Below are 13,419 nucleotides of genomic sequence, written 5' to 3'. Positions count from 1 at the left end.
TTGGCTCTACTTTGAGAATATATGTAGAATCTAACCACTTTTAACTCCATCCACTGGTACTGTGCAAAGCCAAGCTACCGTCATTTCACACCTGGGCCACTGAAATAGCCTCCTAGCTGGGTTTCCTGCCTCTGCCCTTACTTATAATCTATGCCCAACACAGTGAGTAGAGGGGTTCTTTTTTTTTTTTTTTTAAGAAATTTATTTTTTTTATTTTTGGCTCGGTCGGGTCTTTGTTGCTGCGTGCGGGCTTTCTCTAGTTGTGTGAGTGGGGGCTACTCCTAGCTGCGGTGCGTGGGCTTCTCTCATTGCAGAGCACAGGCTCTAGGTGCACAGGCTTCAGTAGCCATGGCCCATGGGCTCTAGAGCACAGGCTCAGCAGCCGTGGTGCATGGGCTTAATTGCTCCGCGGCACGTGGGATCTTCCTGGACCAGTGCTTGAACCCTTGTCCCCTGCATTGGCAGGCGGATTCTGAACCACTGCGCCACTAGGGAAGCCCGAGGGATTCTTTTTTTAAAAATGTAGGACGAATCACATAACTCCTCTCAATGCTTTTCTTTTTTTTAAATTAATTTATTTATTTTTGGCTGCATTGGGTCTTTGTTGCTGCGCGTGGGCTTTCTCTAGTTGCGGCGAGAGGGGGCTACTCTTTGTTGCAGTGTGTGGGCTTCTATTGCGATGGCTTCTCTTGTGCGGAGCATGGGCTCTAGGCACACTGGCTTCAGTAGTTGTGGCACACTGGCTTAGTTGCTCCGTGGCATGTGGGACCTTCCTGGACCAGGGCTCAAACCCGTGTCCCCTGCATTGGCAGGTGGATTCTTAACCACTGTACCACCAGGGAAGTCCCCTCAATTCTTTTCAAAATTCTCCAGATCCCCATCCTGCTTGGAGTACAACCTCAAGTCCTTATGGTGGCTTATAATCCCTGTGACCTTTGTGAGTTCACATCCTGTGACTCTCCCCCTGGCTTACTCCACTGGGGCCACACTGGCCTCCTTTCTGTTCCTGGAACCCACCAGGTGGGTTCCCGTCTGCAAGCCATTCCTACCACCCTGATTCTTCCCTCTGCCTGGGACATTGCTCCCCGATAGCCACATGATTCACTCCCTCACATCCTTCAAATCTTTGCCCAAACGTTCCTTTCTCAGTGAGACCTACCCTGATCACCCTATTTAAAAATTGCATCAATCCTGTAATCTCTACATATACATAGGGTAAAACTACATGAGGCTGGTCAAAGGACAACTGGAGAACTGTAAAGTCAACAATTCCTGGAGTTCCCATAGGCCTGGATAGTATTCGAGTTTCAAGCAGCTAGGGTGGAGAGTCCTCACTGAATACACAGGACATTCTTAGAGATTCTAGAAGGGTCTAATTGAGCTAAACTATTTCTAGAGTAAAGGATATTAAAGACTTGTCCAAACAAAGCTTAAAAACATACCTTGAGAGAACTAACTTAATCTGCAAGTAACCCAACTACCTGTTAGAACAAAACCTAACACTCAGTGATGTAGAATTTACAATGTCCAGCATCTGATGACATGGACATGGACATGAAAATGGGGCGGGGGTGTGTGTAAAATGTGACCTATAATCTAGAGCAAAATCAGTCAATAGAAACAGAAATGACAGAGATGATATGCTTAAAAGACAAGACCTTTAAAGCACCTACTGTAAATATGCTCAAGGACTTAAAGGAAATTACGAGAGAAGTGTAAGATATAAAAATATAACTAAATAGATCTTATAGAGCTGAAAAATTCAGTATGTGAAACATAAATTTCACCAGATGGGATTAATAGCAGATATGACTCTACAGAAGAACAGATCAGTGAACTTGTTAACATAGTAATGGATACAATCCACAGTAAAGCACAGAAAGAAAAAGGAAAAAAACTCCACCAGATCCTCTCTGACCTGTGGGACAATATGAAGCAGTATGTGTGTGTGTGCTTGTATGTAATTAAAGTCCCAGAAAAAGGAAGGTCAGGAAAGAAATGTATTTGAAGAGAAAATGGCCAAAGTTTTTCATATGTGATGAAAACTATAAATCCACAGATCCAAGACACTCAAAGAATCCCAAGAAGAATAAAAATGAAACCAAACCAAGACACATCATAATCAAATTGCTGAAAACAGTGATAATGACAAAAAGCTTTTAAAATTTGAGAGAAAAAAAAGATATATTAAAAATAGAAGAGCAGGGCTTCCCTGGGGGTGCAGTGGTTAAGAGTCCGCCTGACGATGCAGGGGACACGGGTTCGTGCCCCGGTCCGGGAGGATCCCACATCCCGCGGAGCGTCTGGGCCCGTGAGCCATGGCCGCTGAGCCTGCGCGTCCAGAGCCTGTGCTCCGCAATGGGAGAGGCCACAACAGTGAGAGGTCTGCGTACTGCACAAAAAAAAAAAAAAAAAAAAGAACAAAGGGAATTCCCTGGTGGTCCAGTGGTTAGGACTCCATGCTTTCACCGCCAAGGGCCCGGGTTCGATCCCTGGTTGGGAGCTAAGATCCCACAAGCTGCACAGCATGGCCAAAAAAATAAAAGAACAAAAGTTAGAATTTTACTGCAGATTTCTTGTCAGAAACAGTGCAAGCCAGAAGACGCTGGAACAACATCTTTAAAGCGCTAAAAGAAAAAAACCCTATCAATCTAGAAATCTATATCTAGTGAAATTAGTCTTTGAGAAAACATTTTCAAATACACAAAAGGTGAGAGAATCCGTTCCCTGCAGATAGGCACTGTAAGAAATATTAGAGAATATTCTTCAGGCAGAAAGAAATGAAAGCAGATGGAAACTTAGATGTACACATAGGAACACAGACCACTGGAGGGGTGAAATAGAAGAGTTTTTCTCATTAAAAATATTTCTTTGAAAGATAATTGACTGTTGAAAGCAAAATATGGAGAGGAGAAAACAACAAAACGTTTCTTTGACTTTTTGCAAGTTGATTGGCCATATGACTGTGTTCTGGCCAAAGAAACGTGAGCAGATGTGGTGTGTGCAGTTCTCAGGAGACGGAAGAAAGAAGGCGTGCCTTTCTTCTCTCCCTTCTCCCTCTTCCTGTCTGGAGCTCCAGAAACTGTCTTGGACAACAGAGTGATCTTTGGATATTGGGCAGCGACTTTTCCTTCCTTGGAAATGAAAGAGCAACAGATCGGGGGAGCCTGGTTCTCTGAAACTGTAGACGGCCAGACCAGCCCTGGACATTTCACAGTGACAACATGTTAAGTCACTGCTCTTTGGAGGTTTTCTGTAACCCAGAGCCAAATCCAGTTCTAACTAATATGATTAGCTATTTGAAAGAGTAATGCAGTTGGTAAATCTCTGACAAGATGATCCAGAAAAAAAGAAGTCTCAATTACATAGTATAAAGATTTAGAAAGGGGACATAACCATAAATGCAACAGAGATTATAAAGATAATAAGATAAGTAATAATGAAAAACTTAATAATTTTCACACTCAGAAAAAAATCACTAAGTCAAGAAAAAGCAGACTCAAAATAGATACTTGTACACCAGCATTCATAGCAGCATTATCCAAGGTAGTGAAAAGGTGAAAACAGTCCAAATGTACATTGAATTAATGTGCTACATGCATACAATGGAATGTTATTCAGCCCTAAAACGGAATGAAATTCTTTTAATTTATTTTGGCTGCACCTGCTCTTAGTTGCGGCACACATGTGGGATCTAGTTCCCTGACCAGGGATTGAACCCTGGGCCCCCTGCATTGGGAGCATGGGGTCTTACCCACTGGACCACCAGGGAAGTCCCCAGGAATGAAATTCTGACACACACTACAACATGGATATACCTTGAAGACATTATACTAAGTAAAATAAATCAGACACAAAGGGAAAAATATTGTATGATTTTTCTTAGATGAGGTGCCTAGAATAGTCACACTCATTGAGACAGAAAGTAGAATAGAGGTTACCAAGGCCTGGGAACAGGGAGGAAATTGAGACGTAGTGTTTAATGGGGACAGAGTTTCAGTCTGGGAAGATGAGCAAGTTCTGGAGATGGATGGAGGTGATGGTTGAACAATAATATGAATGTGCTTAATGTCACCGAACGGTACACTTAAAAGTGGTTAAAATGGTAAATTTTATGTTTCTGTTACCGGAATAAAAAAATATATATTTCTTTTTAGGTGTTTTGGAACATGAGGATTTTTTGCAGTATAACTAGGCCTCCATGTAGAAATGGAACTCTGGCCCTGATGTTCTAAACTCGAGCTTTGTGACTTCTGCTCTGTCCTTGTCCTATCTTGGCATTTATACAGTTGGAAGAAAGAATGGGTGCAAATGTATGATATTATAGCAGTCAGCCATTAGGAAGGGCAAGCATAGCATCCATTCCCAGTGGGAAGCCTGTTAATAAAGAAGAGAGAACGGGCTTCCCTGGTAGCGCAGTGGTTGAGAGTCCGCCTGCCGATGCAGGGGACATGGGTTCGGGCCCCGGTCCGGGAGGATCCCACATGCTGTGGAGCGGCTGGGCCTGTGAGCCATGGCCGCTGAGCCTGCGCGTCCGGAGCCTGTGCTCCGCAATGGGAGAGGCCACAATAGTGAGAGGCCCGCGTACCGCAAAAAAAAAAAGAAGAGAGAAGCCTCTGGAACTGAATAACTCCACTTTGCCACCGGGCTATTTTCTCTTGTGAACTGGCCATGAGGTCTGTTCAGCCGACCTGTGCCCTGGTCGGCTTTTAGCGTGTCTGGTGGGGATGATGTTTCTGGCCCCGGGCTGTGAGCAGGGCTCCTGTGAAACCAGCTCCCACTGCCTGCCTTTTGGAGCCTCTGTCCTAGGAGGCTGTTCTCTCATGCCAGCCCCTACCTTCAGAATCCCCTGAACCTCAAAAATGTGCAGGAAGTCCCTTCGCTGCGGGCACATTCCAGATCCGTGTGTAGGGCGGCTGCACCCAGATTCCAAAGAGAGACTTGCAAAGCCGCCTCCCAAGCGTTTCTGCCTCCTCCTGACTTTGAGCCATGGTGCCCTCAGGCAGGGATGTGTCTGCATCTGTGCATGACATCATTGGTGGATGAGAGGTAGGCTCCTTTCTCTTCGCAAGCATGTTTCTGCAGCGCCCTGGTTCTATCTGTGAAAGCAGGCAGAAGTGGGTGGGGGCGTCCTGCCGATGTGCTCTGTGAAGGGCTGCCTCTGCCAGGGCAGCTCCGGCACACACACGCCTCCTCTTGACATGGCCCCACCCTGCCTGTCCTGCTTAATTGCCTCATGTCCCCTCTGCCCTGCGCCCAGCTGGCCTGCTCAACCTCCCCGGAACAGCCCACCTGCTTGGACCTCTCTCTGGGACATTTATCCTTGCGGCTCCTGGACACTGGTTCTACTGCCCCCGCTATTAGAGTTCCCCAGAGAAACAGAACCAACAGGTGTGTACATAGTAGATGGATGAATAGATAGATAGATAATATAAATGGATGGATCTAGATCTGTCTAGAGGTATCTGTATATCTAGATCTATCCATCCATCAATCCATCTATTTATTTATCCATCCACTCATCCACCCATCCACCCATCCACAGGGAGATTTATTTTAAGGAATTGGCCCACACTATTGCGAGGCCAGCAGACCTGAAGTCTGCAGGGCAGGTGGCAGGCTGGAGACCCAGGGGAGAATTGATATTGAGCCCAAACAGGGTGTGTTTAAATCAAAGGCAGTCAACCCTTTAAGCAGTGCTGGGCTCACCCTCCCCGTCTGCCTGGCTTGGGTTCCTGTGGTTTCTCTGACCCTCTCTCTGTCCTGTACTCCCCGCCCCCTGTCACAGCCCTCCACCCTCTTCCCTGCCCTGCTAATTCCTCTCCTCGCCCCCCCCCCCACATGGATGACATTCACTTGATTGATGGGAGAAGCCCTGGTTTTGTGAGTCGGGCAGATCCGGGTTCAGGCCCAGCAGCTCCGTTCTGAGTTGGTGACGTTGAACAAGTCCCTTCAGCCCTGAGCCTCGGGCTCCACTGTGAGGTGGTGACATCTGCCTCTCGTCCCTTGAAGCCCCTGGTGGGGCAGGCGCCTCCTTGGCTTGGACGTCCTTTTCTCTCCCGTGACCGAGTGCTGCCTCCTCCCTCACGGGGAGCCCTCTAGCCGTGCACATGGGTTAGAAGACTCAGTGTTGGTGTGTCAGTCAGGGTCTCCTGAGAAACAGCCAAGGGGATATGTGTTTACGGAGGGAGGTTGTGGAGACTGGAAAGTCGGAAATACACGGGGGAGGCGGCAGCTGGAGAGTCAGGCAAGTCCACGAGTCCAAGTTGCTGTCTAGTCCGAACACAGAACTCCTTCCCCTTGGGGGACCTCAGTCTTTTCTCTTAAGGCCTTCAACTGATTGGGTGAGGCCCACCCACATTAGGGAAGATGGTCTGCTTGAGTCAGAGGCTGTGGATTTAAATGTTAAGCACATCTGAAAAACACCCGCACAGCAGCACCAAGACTGATGTTTGACCACACAGCTGGGCGACATGGCCTTGTCAGTTTGACACATGAAGTTAACCTTCACACCCTCCTGCAAGACTCACCTCCGATGTTGCTGTTGTGAACTGGCTGACATACCAGGTATTGTGTGAAGTGCTTTCTTTGGCTCGTTTGATTTAATCCTCATAATAACTGTGTGAAGTAGTTTCTATTTTGGGTCTCAGTTTATAGCTCCTATGTTGAGAGAGGTTGAGTAACTAGCCCAAGGTTGCACAGTGAGCTGTGGTTTGAAGCTGGGCAGTCCCACTGCAGAGCCCACCACTTTGGCTTCACACAGTCATGCTGCCTCTTCCAGAATCCCCAAGAGACTCTGCCCCCTTCCCTGAGCCCTACCGAGACTTGCAGGTCCTCAAGGCTTATCCCCTCCTCTGCCAATGCCTTCTCCCCCTTCCCTGCTTGTTGGAAGCAGGTAGCAGGTTTGTTGAATGTAACCGAAGTCCAGAATTGCCTGTGGCCAAGCATCTGTGACTCCACCTTGAGCCAGGGAGGACGGAGACCTGCCAGCTCTCTGCTGTGTCCCTGTCCTGGCGGCTGGGACACTCCTGCATGGCCACCATCCCTGTCTGAGCACTGGTGGGGCCACAGTCCTGCAAATGGCACTGTGACCGCAGGCTCAGCTGGTAAGGCGTCAGGAGGAAGATCAGCTGGGCTGCGTAGTCAAGCGAGGTTGGCCCCCTCTCCCTTGCAGGGCTCTGTGGCCCGGCCACAGGGGATAACACGACTTCCGCCTTCTCGGGATACTTGAGCAGCCCAGGAATGAGGTTTTACGCTGTCCTGGCAACGCTGCCCTGGGCCTTTGAAATTAGCATTCTGTCCCCAACCTCCCTGAATCTCAGGAACCAGTGATCTCTCTCCTGCCTAGCCCTGCACTGTGTTCGCCCATTGCCCTGGGCACCAGCATGCCAGCCCTGTTCCCCGATTCTTGGATGACAGACCGCCTGGCCTTGGTTTTGTTGCCTGCCTGCCGGAGGCCTGGCCCATCCTAGGGTTGTGGCCAGAGCAGCTACCACTGCAAGAACAGGGTGACACTGCAGGCCGACCTGCCTCCTTCCTGTAGTGGGCTGAATAGTGTCCCCCCAGCTCCAGACCCCTGGTCCCTGTGAATGTGACCTTCTTTGGAAAAGGGGTCTTTGTAGATGTCATTAACTTGAAATCATGAGATCCTCTTGGGTTGTCTGGGTGGGCCTTAAATTCAATGACAGTTGTCCTTATAAGAGTGAGACAGAGGGAGATTGGAGATCCCGAGACAGAGGGGCCACTTGAGGATGGAGGCAGAGACTGGAGCCATGCAGCCCCCACCCCAAGGAACTCCGGGAGCCCCCAGAAGCTGGGAGAGGCAAGGAAGGGTCCTCCTCCAGAGCTTCCGGAGGGAGCACAGCCCTGCTGACACCTTGATCTTGGACTTCTTGCCTCCAGAGCTGTGAGAGAATTAAATTTCTATTGTCTTAAGCCACCAAATTTGTGGTAATTTGTTACAGCAGCCCCAGGACACCAGTACCTCACCCAGTCATGGGTGTGGGTCAGGGAAGCAAGACCAGCCCTGGTCTGGCCTGGGAGCTTGATCCCCTCCAGCCTGCTGCCCGGCCACACAGTACCCTGTATGTACCTGGGACCAAACACAGATGAGCAGATTGGGACAGGATGGAACTGGAGTAAACTGAATGCCACTGATTTAGAAGGTGGCATTCGGGGACTCATCTGAGTTCAGATCCTTCCTGGAGTGTTTGTTGGCTAAACATTTTTTTCCCCAAAGGTTGGGTAAGAATTGAATGAGGTAATAAATGGAAAATGCCAGACACAGAGCAAGCGATAGTAATAGTACTTACTACTATCAGGGTGGAGCCGAGAGAATGGTGGGCCTGGGAATCTAGACCCCCTTCTGCACTGGAAACACTCTGGACCTTCAGGACCTACCCCCTGTCTCGGTACCTGTCTCTGTGCCACGGGCCAGTGTGTCCTGTCCCCCTGCCGCCCAGCACTACCATGAGAATCAAAGGAAGGAGTATAGGCACAAATTTCTTGCAAACCATAGAGTATTTCATAAACCCAAGATGCTTGCATTATGATTTACACTGTGTTTATCTGTGTCCTGATGCACCTATACCCTATGTCTTTGAACGTGCCTCTGTGTAACTCAAGAAGGGAGGAAAAGGTGGTTTCCAAGCTTTTAATGTTTCCAGGATTTAAAATGTGCTTAAAGGGCTTCCCTGGTGGTGCCATGGTTGAGAGTCCGCCTGCCGATGCAGGGGACACGGGTTCGTGCCCCGGTCTGGGAAGATCCCACATGCCGTGGAGCGGCTGGGCCCGTGAGCCATGGTCGCTGAGCCTGTGTGTCCGGAGCCTGTGCTCCGCAACGGGAGAGACCACAACAGTGACAGGGCCGCGTACTGCAAAAAAAAAAAAAAAAACCAAAAAAAAAAAAAAAAAAAGTATTGGGGAGCTCAACTATTTCACATAAATCTTTTTTTTTTTTTTTTAATATTTATTTATTTGGCTACACCGGATCTTAGTTGCCCCACGCAGGATCTTTTAGTTTCGGCATGCCAACTCTTAGTTGCGGCATGTGGGATCTAGTTTCCCGACCAGGGATTGAACCCAGGTCCCCTGCATTGGGAGTGCGGAGTCTTAGCCACTGGACCACCAGGAAAGTCCCCCACATACATCTTATCTCTTTTAATTCCCACATGCATTCGTTCAATAAGGTGTTATTGGGCTATGTACCAGGAACAGCAGGATTTAGAATCTATATACACGACTAGATTGAAGACTCCTGGATTATAGAGGAGTCTGCAAGGGATTTTGGTTATCTTCTCTAATCGATCTTCTTTTGTTTTGACCGGAAATCTGATCTTCTGCCAGCGTGAAGGCAGCTGCCCAAGACTTGTCACCAGCCAACAGGATGGAGGAAGTCAGTGGTGAAAAACAATGTGGGTAGATTCCTACAAACTCACCCTCATCAGTTGAAAGAAGAAAGGACTCAAAGCTTGTAATCAAAGCCTGGGACACATGAGCAGGTAAGAGAGGGGAATCCCTTCTACCAGTGGGTGGTTCTCCAAGAGGGTTGCCCACCTGACAACCAAAAATAATGTGGTGCTCCATCCATACGGAGCCAGTCATGGTTGTCACCCTGGTGACTTCTAACAGCTCAGAGCAGAGGTCCTCACTGATCAGGTGATCATGCGTGGGAGGGCGGGCGAGGATGACAGGATGGGGCCAGCAAGGCTTTCTGAAAGCTCTTGTAGTTTGTATGGACGCATTCTGATTCATGTTGTGTCCGGGTGGAAGTTCTACACATATCACAGATGGAGAGAAAACCCTGGCAGATCTAGTGGCAACCCGGGTTGGATGGTTGGAGAAAGCATCTTCCCTGTACGTTCAGGGTATCAGGCACCTTTATGCTGGGGGTGGAGAAGAAGGGACCCAGGACCCTCCAGCAACTACCCTCCAGGTCTGGGGGAGAATGAGAATGTAGTTACCTCCTTTGTAGAACTCTCTGTCACATGTAATCTGTCACCAAGCTTAATTAATTTCATTGTCTTTTTCTTTCTTTCTTCTCCCCCTCCCCCTCCTCCCCCTTCTTCCTCTTCTTTTTACCATTATAACAATATTTTATTAGTAATCATCAAATACAGTGTTCAGATTTCCCTGGTTCTCTCATAAAATCTTTTCTAAAATTAAATAATTAATTAATTTATTTTTGGCTGCGTGGGGTCTTCGTTGCTGTGCGCGGGCTTTTCTCTAGTTGTGGCGAGCAGTGCGCAGGCTTCGTTGCGGTGCGCAGGCCTCTCATTGCGGTGGCTTCTCTTGTTGCGAAGCATGGGCTCTAGAGTGCAGGCTCAGTAGTTGTGGCGCATGGGCTTAGCTACTCCACAGCATGTGGGATCTTTCCGGACCAGGGCTCGAACCCGTGTCCACTGCATTGGCAGCTGGATTCTTAACCACTGCACCACCAGGGAAGCCCTCATAAAATCTTATACAGTTGATTGGTTTGAATCAAGATCTCGTTACCTCAATAAAAAATAAAACAAAAAAAAAAAAAAAAAGGAGACATAAGAGCTACCTCAACCAATTACAATACACAGGCCTCATTTGGATCTTGATTCTATTTTCTTAACCCATCCCCTTCCCTTGGCATCTTTCCCAGCTACTACAAGCCCCTTAAAGGCAGAGATGGTGTATCATCGTACACCCAGGACCTAACCCACAGTGCCAGGCACATCGTCCTCAATCCCAAGGGTTTATGGAATGACTCACGCCCCAACCTGGAGATTGAGGACATTCAACAGCAGGGAATGCTGCCTAACTGCTTGCAGAAGACATACAAAAGAGAAGGAGGGAGGTGGGTATGATCATTCCCTGTGTCTAAAAATCTGGCATGACTAATTGATTTATAATGTCAAAGTCACCAGAAATGGTGGGAGGACTGAAATGATTTGCAGAGGGGAGGAAAAGCACAGATAGGCAATCTTTCAGATTATTGAAGGAGATGAGGAATGGGGAGCTCGCAGGTGTACAGTTAGCACTGTCTCCAAGGGCTGCCTGTCCAGCTGGGTTGGTCAACAGAGGAGTCAGGGCCACCTGGAAGCTCACAGAGGGTGGTGCCTGGGCCGCTCAGAGCTTCATGGCTGCAGGAGTCTGATCAGGTTTTGAATCTGAACTCTGTCCCTAGCCCATTGTCTGACTTTGGACATGTCACTCTCCAACCCCAGTTTCACATCTCTAAAATAGGGACAATGATATCTACCTCAGAGGGTTGTGGTAAGGACCAAAAAGGTCACAAGTGAAAGCGTCCAGTGGTTTCTGGCACATTCGCTCAATGTAAGTTTCCTTACATTGTCTCACTGACTGGCTTGTGCCGTGCACTCTGCTCTTCTGAACCTCAAGTTTCTTCATCTGCAAAAATGGAATATGTGAGTGTGCCTGGCACATAGTTGAAGCTCAATAAAGGTTTATTTTTAACTTTTTATGATGTTTATTTTGAAACAATTTTAAAGTTGCAAAAAGTACTAGAGAGTTCCCCTATACCATACACCCAAGCTTCCCCTAATGTTAACATCGTGCCTAATCATATCAATAGTACAATGATCCAAACCAGGAAATTAACACCTCACAACTCAACGCCATTAACTAAACTCCAGAAATTATTCAAGTTTCCCCAAGATGGCCTTTTCTGTTCCAGGTTCCAAATCAGGATCCAGAGTTGTTGTATCCTTTAGTTTTCTGTGACTTGTGACAGTTTCTCAGTCTTTTACTTGTCTTTCATAACCTTGACACTTGGATGGGTACTGGTAAATAACTTGGAAAAACACTTCTCAATTTGGGTTCATCTGATGTTTTCTCATGATTAGATGGAGGTTATGCACTTTTTGCAGAAAAACCATGGCAAAGACACTGTTACTTTTTGGTTTTCTTTTTTCTTTATTGTGGTAAAATACACAACATAAAATTTACCATTTGAACCATTTTAAAGTGTACAGTTCAGTGGCATTCAGTACTTTCACAGTGTTGTGTGACCACCACCATCTAGTTGGGGTACATTTCCATCACCCGCCAAAGAAGCCCCTCACCCACTAGCACTGCCTCCTCATTCCCATTACCCCCACTCCCTGGCAATCACTAATTTGCTTTCTGTCTCTATGGCTTTGCCTATTCTGGACATTTCATATATATGGAATCATACAATATGCAGTCTTTCCTGACTGGCTTTTTTCACTTAGCATCATGTTTTCAAGGTTCACCTGGGTTGCAACATGAATCCGCACACCACTCCTTTTTATGGCTGAATAGTATTCCATGCTGTAGACAAGCCACATTTTATTGATACTTTATTTTCTAATTCAACAGTGAAACCTGGCGAGGCAAGGAGGGCGCAGACCTCCATGACTGGCAGGAGGTACTGTGAAGTGTGTGGAGAAGGGTCAGGACTGGTGCCCTGGGGAGCAGAGGACTGTACTTCACGTTGCAGACAATGCTCGAGAGGCCACTGTCACACTGCCGCGGGAGTAGCAGACTCCTTTGAAAACTTCATTTGTGGAAAGGGAAAAACGGCTGTTCAGGAGGAGGGGGAGACGACCCAAGGATGGGAAGGGAAACTCTCCCTGGGGCTGGAGGAGTTGCTTCTCAGTGTCACCAACTTTCTAGGGCCAACCACGCGCCCTGGAGGCCCGCCAGGCTGGGCCAGCAGAGGCTGGGGCTTGGATTGCACTGCGGTGGTCGCCCCAAACGCGCTCAGGGAGGGCCTAGGGCCCCGGGTGACACTTGCTCATTGCTTACGAAGAAAGGGGACCCTCCCTTTAGGCACATGCAATAGTTGCAAACTTTCATTTATAAACAAGGTGTGCCGAGCAGGAGGGCAAACATTTTCATATCCCAAACGTCACACCCCAGTTGCTCCTTAACTAGCAGATGCCCTTAGGTTTCCCGGAGCGGGTCTGGGGGGTGTCGAGCCGCAGGGAACGGTAGCCTCTCAACGTGCCCGCAGTCCCGCAGCCCGACCAGTGCTTGCAGCCCGCGGCCTGGACGCAGCGCGGCCTCGGGCGGAGGGCGGCGCCTCAGCGCGCGGCCCGCCCCCGTCCCGCAGCCCTGCTGTCCCGGCGCGCGCACTGTGCGCGTACCCGGACCCGGCGGCGGCGTGCGCGGGCCGCGCGTGCGCGCTGTGGCGGGGCGAGGGGCGGCGCGGGCGCGAGGCTGTCAGTGACAGCGGGAGGGGGAGAGGGAGGGGGCTGGAGATGGTGGCGGTGGCGTCGGCGGCGGCTCTTCCGACATGAGGCAGCGGCATCGCGGGGCTCGGCTGCGGCTGCGGCCGCGGCGGCATCTCTAGCTCGGGAGGCCGCCCCAGGCGTGGGCGGGCGGGCGTCCCGGGAGCGGGCTCTGCGGCAGCGCCGCGGACGGGCCGCCGGCTGAGGGGCCCGCGCCCGCCGCGCCCTGCGCTCG

Source organism: Monodon monoceros, unplaced genomic scaffold (genome assembly GCF_005190385.1).
Source record: "Monodon monoceros isolate NGI ecotype Baffin Bay Population unplaced genomic scaffold, NGI_Narwhal_1 Super_Scaffold_13, whole genome shotgun sequence".
NCBI lineage: Eukaryota > Metazoa > Chordata > Mammalia > Artiodactyla > Monodontidae > Monodon > Monodon monoceros.
This window is presented reverse-complemented; position numbering follows the sequence as displayed.